Genomic DNA, 8,263 nt, shown 5'->3' with positions numbered 1-8,263 from the left:
TATATATATATCCAAACCAGGTTCTCATTCTTCTATAGCTTAATCTGACTAGCTGACTAGTGGCTGCATTTGTTTGTTAGAAGAAGCATAAATCTTCCTGCTTGCCAAGTCTTACTCTCACACACAAATCTCCAGGAAGAGAATGCATTTATGGAGGATTTTTTGAAGGTGGGAGTTTTGCTGCTAAACACAACAAATAATTTCTTTTGTCAGTGGTCAACAGAGGGAAAGATACAAATGGATCACAGTTCTTCATAACAGCAAAACCAGCTGTCCATTTAGACAGGCATCTGTTGTTTTTGGACAAGTGATCTCTGGTCAAGAACTTGTGAGCAAGTCAGAAAACCAGAAAACAGATGCAGCTAGCAAACTATTTGCTGTCGTATGGATGCTCAGCTGTGGAGAGCTGATCCCAAAATCTACAGTTAAAAAAAGAACAAAAGAAAAGGCCTCAGTCTTCATGCTCTTCCTCCTCATCATGCAGTGACTCAGATAGCTCAAGTGATTCTCAGTCTTCTTCTAACTCTTCTGATACTGAAAGTGCTTCTGAAGAGAAATCAAAAAAAGAAAAAAGAAACATAGGAAAAATTCCAAAAGCACAAAAAGGAAAAGAAAAAGAGAAAAAAAAAGCAAGAAAATTGCATCTAGTGAAAGTGAGGCTAAAAATCTTGAAGCACAACCCCAGTCTACTGTCCGTCAAGAAGAGATCCCTCCTATACCAGAAAACAGATTCTTCATGGGAAAAAGTCCTCCTAAAGCAAGTGACAAGAAATGGAAAAACGGGGAGAGAGAGAGAGAGAGAGAGAGAGAGAGAGAGAGAGAGAGAGAGAGAGAAAAGGTAATATACCTAACTTCTGGCCTGCTTCATACCAGAGACAACTCTTAGTTACTAGGTCCAGCAGGAAAATGAAAGGAAGAGGACCAAGACATTATCGAGCTCCTTCCAGATCCAGATCAAGGGATCATTTCAGATGCAGTGAGACTCCTCCATATTGGAGGCAAGAGATGCAGAGAGCTCAATTAATGAGGTATCAGGTGGTGAAAGGTGGATCAAAGGGGATAAGAGTGAATTGAATGAAATGAAAGAAAATCAAAGGAGTCCAGTTAGAGTAGAAGATAGAAAAATAACAGGCATGTTTCTAAAAGTCCAAACAGAAAAAAATGGAAAGGAAAAGAAAGTTAAAGACCATAAATCAGACAGTAAAAAGAGAGGAATCATAAGAAATTCAGAAAAAGAAGATAAATATAATAGAAACAAAGTGAAGAAAAGGACCAAATCTAAAAGTAGGAGTAAGGTCATAGTAAAATCAAAGAGTAAGAGAAGAGATTCAAAACACAACAGAAACAAAGAAGTGAAGCTGAGGTCAAGGAGTAAAGAAAGGGATCATGAGAATGTTAAACAAAAGAAAAGCAAACTGATTCTAAAGGAAAGATCAGGAAAGGAGTAGAAGTAAAGAGAATTCTAAACAAACACAATAAAAAAAATAAGGAGCCCAATCATAGTTAAAGTAAAGCAAAGGGGAGACATGCACAGTCCAGGAGTAGAGAATGTGCTATGACTAAAAGTAAACACAGGTCACAATTGTAGAACAAGGGAACAGAGCAGAAGTAGGAACAGGAGTGGAAGAGTGTGATCCAGAAGCCATGACAGAAATCACAGCAGAAGCAAGGAATACCATAGACATAGAGAGGAGTCCCGGAGAAAAGGACAGTCATGAAGCTAAGACAGAAGAGGAACACCAGGAAGATAAAGAAGTAAAGATAGGAGGAGGAGTAGGGGTGGCTCTCAGAGCTCAGAGAGAGAAGAAAGTCAAGGCAGAAACAAGAAAAAATATAGAAATCAAGAAAGTAAGAGCTTACACAGAAAACAAAACTCTGAGGGTAAAAAATGAATATACTCTAAAAATCGTGATCGTAATAGCTCAAGTAGTAACAGGGCAAATAAAGGCTGATAGAGATCAAAGTCATCTCAAAAACAAAGCAAATCAGCCAAGACAGTGAATTAAAGTCCTCCACATCAAAAAATAAGGAGGATGCAAAGACCAGATTCTCAATGGAAAATGAAAACCAAAAATAAAAGGCTCAAGAAAATGATCATGTATATGATAAAAACCAAAAATTTGATCATGAATCAAGCCCTGAAACAGATGAAGACAAAAGTAGATGAGTGAGTTGTGTAAATTTACTTCCTTTCTGTCTCAAAATTTAAGATTTAGGGATTTGGCTGGTGAATGTCCTTTATGATATTTTCATTGCTGTGGGGGTTATTTTACATCTTTTTTGTTTATGTTTTTGTTTTCAATGTGGATTTCATTGAGTTAATCTTTTGATAATCTGCAACCTGGATAATTTATACTGGATAATTTGTTCTGTTAAAGTTTTAATAAACTTGAAATGAGAAAAATAGAAAAAAATACCAAAGTGGGTACCTGTATTCAATATCCACTTGACTCCCAAAATATCTGATTTCCTAAATATTTTATTGATATTAGTGAAAGTGCCAAAACCTTATGGCAACCACAGCAAGCACATCTACAAATCTGAGGAAAAGCACCTTAGGTCACAGGTAGTTCACCTTGTTCACACACAGAAGTGCATGCCCAGAATAACATGGCTTCTGAACCTAGGAACAAAATCCACAGTTGCCGAATGCTGAAAATGCATGTGTCTAATGTGGTTCTGCAAAATGAACTAGAGAATACAACTACACAGGAATTGTAAGTTGGCAGTGTTCCCTCTTATTGATTTATATGTTTTCTGGTGGAGCAAATCTCCTTTCATGTATATACATATCCTTTGGATTCCATTTATCTGGAAATCCCTGACTAATGCAAAGGGAATATTTTCTTAGAGAAAAAAGAAAATCATCATAATCCATTACTTTAGTTAGTCAGCTCCCCAGGCTCAGAAAGTATTTACACACAGTAAATCAGTCTCAGGGAGAAAGCAAAATAAAATAATAATAAAGGAAAACTGGTTTCAACCCAGGGAAGCTATCTGAGCCTCAGAAGGGCATCAGCGAAGTGATGGACATGGCCAATGAAAGAGAAATTATGGCATAAAACAAGGACACCAAGGGCCACGTGTATGTGTTATCTTTCCTGGAGCAAGGCCTGCAGACAGCAAACCAGAAGCTGCAGTGCTTCCATCGTGAGAGTGCTCTTCGACAGGGCTGTACTCAATGACAGGAGTGAGAAGTCCCAGATCAGACAGGTCACAGATGTCCAGTCAACACTAGAGCAAGACCCCTGGGCACAGACGAGGTTTGTTTAAGAAGCTGAGGAGTGTGCTATGTCTTTTTGAAGCTTATATTTTAAAAAAGAAAACAATAAAGAGGCAAAACAGAACAAGACAAAAGCAATACTAGGCTCTTTAGTGAGCTGATATTAACTAAGATTGGAGTAGAAACTGGTTCTGTCATTTGGCATCCATGAGAACAGGGGCAAATTACTCCTCTCATCTACAAATGACACCAAGAAAATAATTTCTCCCCAGGTAAAGAGATTTTATAAATAAGGCAAAATTAAGGATACTGTAGATTCATCATAAATATCAGATTTCATCCTTCTAATTCTAATAGTAAAACAGAGTTCATAGCATTGCTCTAAAAATAACTTTAATTTTGACCAAATTATCTTTTAGCCTAAGTAAAAACAAGCTCATGGCAAGTCCCTCAGTAACCAAATTACTGCCACATCATGTAGCTCCTGGGCTGAGTGGCTTGTTATAATCCCAAACCTATCAGTGTTAAGGTACTAACCTAACAATGTGGTATGGACCAGTTTATAAATATAAATAAATCACTGCTTTTCTTTCTATTCCTTCAATGTAAAAACCCAAGAAGATTGAGAGTGCCCCCACTGTCTCACATTCTGTAGGTTACTTAGTATTAAGGACATTATCTTTACCATGTGGCTCACATATGTCCCTGTTCCCTATTTCAATCCCAAACTAGGTCAGGATTTTACTACCTTTCACTTTTAGGGTTTTTTTGGTTTTTTTTTTTTTTTGGTTTTTTTTTTTTTTTTTTTGGTTTTTCTCTGGTACTGGGAACCGAACTCACGACCTTGCACTTGCCAGGCAGGCGCTTTGCCACTGAGCTAAATCCCCAGCCCCACTACCTTTCACTTTGATGTGGTATTTGGCCTCCCAAAATTCTTTTTGAAAACATTGGTCAAATAATATCACACTGCTCCTCAATCGTATCCTCTGCAAAAAGGAGATACTATCCATGCCTAATGCACAGCATCTGTGCATAAGTTAAACTATTGAAGCTTAATGCTCAGATAGGACACCTGACCATTTAATTCATCAATTGCTATCACTGATGTCATTGTCACTATCACTACCATCATCATGATTGATATATAAAATCAAAGAATAAAATAATTTAACCTGTTATTATATGACCCCCAGTAGTTAGGTACAACCTATATTTTCACCTAGGTAACAAGAGACAGTGACCTGCTACCCACCCATCTCTGGGACCAGCATGTGATGGAGATACATAGAGATGTTCCACATCTCTAGGAACAGTGTCTGCTGTCAGAAAGGAGATTGTGAATGTATCAAAATTCCCAGCATGCAATAAGACATCTATGTATTTCAGAATCCTTCTTATTAATCTGGTAAAATCAAGATGCTCCTGCTATTCTTCTGTCACATCCATAACTGATCAGAAGAAGACATAGGGAAGTATGTAGAGAACATACAGTCTTCAACACCATGACTTCCTGCTCATTTATGCAAGAAGACAATAAAGATAGGTTAACATCCTAAACTCCTGGGCCAGACTGACTGGTTTGAAACTATATTTTCCTCATTCTCATGACAATCCCCAATTATTCAGCTTCACTATGACTCAGTTTCTTTCTTTATAGAAGCTGGGCATAGTAGAAACTATTTCTAAAAGGTTTGCAAAACAAATAGATTAATAACTACAAAGAGCATAAGGTGATACCTGGCACTTTGTCAAAACTCAGCAATTTTTGGTATTACTGAAAGTATGATAACTATCTAAAGAAAGATATGTAGAAGGAAGTCACTGGATCCAATGGCATATATAGTTTAACATTATGATATGTGCTGCCACAGGGACTTTCAATGGTTCTCTAAACATTCTGGTCAATTTATACCAATCACAGGTAAATATATTCTCCACGGTCTTGTCAATGCATCAGTGGCATTGGTGACTGCACCCTCACCCCACCCCCACCGGTATGGGAACCAGGCTTGTTCCTAGGCAATGTCTGAAGCCTTGGTGACCATAACCTGCAATGCCCCACCATTCTGGAAGGTGGGCTGAACTCCAGACAGCTTCAGGATCCCCAATGAACCTCCCCCATTTATCCCCACTGGCCTGGGAGCCAACTGAACACCAGAAAGCTTTGGGAACATCTACAATCACACCTTGCCCCACACACCATCACAGGAGCTATGCTGAGCACTGGGCACCTTTGCATTGCCACCATGCCACTCACACACCATATGGGAGTGAGGCTGAGCTCTATGGAACCCCTGGATCTTCAAAAAATGGCAACATAAAGTAGCAAAATGCAATCTCAGACCTCTACCCCACCAAGAGCAAGTCCAGGAGACATCAACACAGAAAAGCTTGGAAGTCATACACCTGAAATTTCTGAAATGTTAGCAACTGAATAAAGAAACAACCTGATCAAGCCATAGAAGACATTAGATAAGAAATAATCTCTCAGATAAAAAAGGAAATGACAACAATAATGAAACTTGAAAGAACAATATAGGAAAGAACTAGAATGATGAAAAAGATTCAAACAGACATCCATGAAATTAAAAATTCCATCAAAACTGGCAAAACCACTTGAATGAAGTTGAAGGTAAGCTTTCAGACCTTGAAGACAGCATTGCTGTTAATGATGATGAAAGGAAGGATCTCTTAAAAAATAACAAGAAATCAGGAAATAACAATTCAAGAACCGCAAGAAGATGCAAAGAAAAACAATATAAGATTAGTAGGTATCAATGAAGCAGCAGGTGTCAATACAAATGATATAAAAAGACTATTTGCAGAAATAATAGCAGAAAATTTCCCAAGCATGAAAAAAGAATCAGACAAACAGTAAGTGAGGCATATAGAACTCCAATTAGCCATAACCAAAATAAATCTACACACAGACATACAGTGATAATGATCTCAGAAATTCAGCCAAAGAAGAGAACATTCAAAGTTGTTAGAGAAAAGAAACAGATCACCTATAAAGGAAAGGCCATCAGAATCAAGCTAGATTTCTCAACACAATGAATGAAAACAACTTCCAACTCAGACTGATATACCCTGCAAAACTATCATTCATAATCAATAGAAAAATAAAATATTTCCTTGATAAAGAGCAACAGAAGAAACCACGATGAGCACCAAACCAACCCTACAAAGAGTATTGAAAGATATTCTAGAAAAACAGAAAAATGGGAAAAACTTCAACAACAACAACAGAAAGCAACCACCAAGCAGAGCAAGAATTAAATGGAGAGAAAAAGGAGAAGTTAACAAAAAGAAAATAAAATGACAAAGATAAGCCAATACATATCAGTTATAACCATCAATGCAAATAGTCTCAACTCACCAATCAGAAGAAGCAGACTGGCAGAGTGGATCAAGAAAGAAAATTCAACAATATGCTGTATACAAGAAACACATTTAACTCAAAAGGAAATTAATAGATGGAAAATCAAAGGATGGAAAACAATGTTCCACATAACAGGAACACAGAAAAAAGTACATGTGGCTATTCTGTTTACAGACGATGTGAACTTCAAATCAAGAATGATCAAAAGAGATAAAAATGGTCACTCCATACTTTTTAGGAGAAAACTTCAAGAGGAAGAGATAACAATAACAAACATTTATGCATCAAATACAGAACACAGCTATGTAAGATAAATTTTAACAGACATGAAAAGTGAAATAAGCAGTAACACAATCATAACAGGAGTTACAAAGCGATAGATCAACAAGCCAAAAACTCAGCAAAGAAATAACAGGACTAATCCAAACTTTTAAATAAATGGACTTAGTAGACGTTTACAGAGTGTTTCACCCAACAACATCAGAATACACATTTTTCTCAGCTGTACATGGGATGTTCTTAGAATAGACTATATACTAGCACATAGAACATGCTTAAGTAAATGCAAAGGAATTGAAATTATTGCATGCATACTATCAGACCATTGTGCAATGAAATTGGAAATTAATGGCAAAAGAAACCCCAAAGACTCCATAAACGTGGAAATTAAATAAAACCCTCCTGAACAACCAATGGGTTATAAATGAAACTAAGAAGAAATTAAGCACTATATATACATTCAAACAAAAATGCAGATACAACTTACAGGAACCTGTGGGATGTAATGAAAACAGTTCTCAGAGGGCAATTTATAGCACTGAATGCCCACATCAGGAAAACAGAACAAGCACAACTAAGCAATCTTATGCTACACCTCAATCTCCTAGAAAAAGAAGAGCAACTCAGGCCCAAAGCCAAAGAAGGAAGGAAATTATAAAGCTCAGAGCCAAATTCATGCAATGGAGACTAAGAAAACAATACAAAGAATTAATGAAACAAAGAGTTGGTTCTTTGAAAGAATAAATAAAATTGATAAACCACTAGCCAAACTTTTCAAAAACGAGAAAGAAAAAACTGAAACTCATGCAATTAGGAATGAAGGGGGTGAAATCACTACAGATCCTGTAGAAATTCAGAAGATCATCAATGCCTACTTTGAAAATCTTTACTCTCATTGGATAAAAAACAGAAGAAATGGACTGATTCTTAGATATATATGAACTACTAAAGCTGAATGAAAAAGTCGTAAAAGTCCTGTGTAACTCAATGTCAGCCAATGAAATTGAAAATGTAATAAAAAACTTGCCAAAAGAAGAGCCCAGTTCCTGATGGATTCACCACTGAATTCTACAAGATTTTAGAGAAGATTTAATGCAATCTTCCCAAACTCTTATATAAAATTGAAAGGGGAGGAATTATCCCCAACTCATTCTTGGAGTCAAATATTATCCTGATCCACAAACCAAGCACCCAACCAAAAAGGATAACTACAGGTCAATCTCTCTGATGACTATAGATGTAAAAATTCTCAATAAATTACTATCAAACAGAATGCAACAAATCATCAAGAAGATAATATACCATGACCAAGTGGGATTCATCCCAGGGATACAGGGATGATTCGACATACACAAATCAATTAATGTAATACACCATAT

The 8,263-nt window shown here is 36.8% G+C and overlaps 1 pseudogene; it reads left to right on the top strand.

Annotated features, from left to right (window-relative positions):
• Positions 1-2,167, top strand: part of LOC102006337 — a 7,631-nt pseudogene extending 5,464 nt beyond the window's left edge.
• Positions 2,168-8,263: the final 6,096 nt, after the last annotated feature.

This window comes from Chinchilla lanigera, unplaced genomic scaffold (assembly GCF_000276665.1).
Source record: "Chinchilla lanigera isolate Chin_1 unplaced genomic scaffold, ChiLan1.0 scaffold00013, whole genome shotgun sequence".
Lineage (NCBI taxonomy): Eukaryota > Metazoa > Chordata > Mammalia > Rodentia > Chinchillidae > Chinchilla > Chinchilla lanigera.
Note: the sequence above shows the minus strand (reverse complement) of the source record. Positions and strands in the feature narration are given on the sequence as shown.